Consider the following 526-nt stretch of genomic DNA (forward strand, 5'->3'; position numbering starts at 1 on the left):
CCCCAGTACTTAATTTTTAATGCCTGGTACTTATTCTATCGGTCTGTTTTGCCGAACCACTCTTTTACGAGGGCGCAAACACACCAACACCGGCTGTCAAGCGGTGTGTGGTGAGGACAAACACAGACACAGGGACTCTCCCTCCCTGTCTCCCAGACAGACACTCACAGACAGACAGACAGACACACACACACACACACACACACACACACACACATTCGACTAGCTTCACTGTTTCTGTCTGCGAAATTCACTCACAAGGCATTGGTTGGCCCGGGGCTATAGTAGAAGACTTTGCCCAAAGTGCCATACGGTGGGACTGAACTCGGAACCACACGCTTGCAAAGTGACCTTATTGATCGTGAGCTGGACACTATAACCACGTGACTCCGCGCCTTCACAGACATGCGCATAAGGCATCTTAGATGTGAATGGTATTATTAAAAGACTGTTTCAGATATTTGAGCAGGATTTCAATGTAAGTCCTACTTGAGTTTGATACTCCGAAGGCACCCCCCATCCCTTC

This window comes from Octopus bimaculoides, chromosome 14, assembly GCF_001194135.2.
Source record: "Octopus bimaculoides isolate UCB-OBI-ISO-001 chromosome 14, ASM119413v2, whole genome shotgun sequence".
In the NCBI taxonomy this organism is placed as follows: Eukaryota; Metazoa; Mollusca; class Cephalopoda; order Octopoda; family Octopodidae; genus Octopus; species Octopus bimaculoides.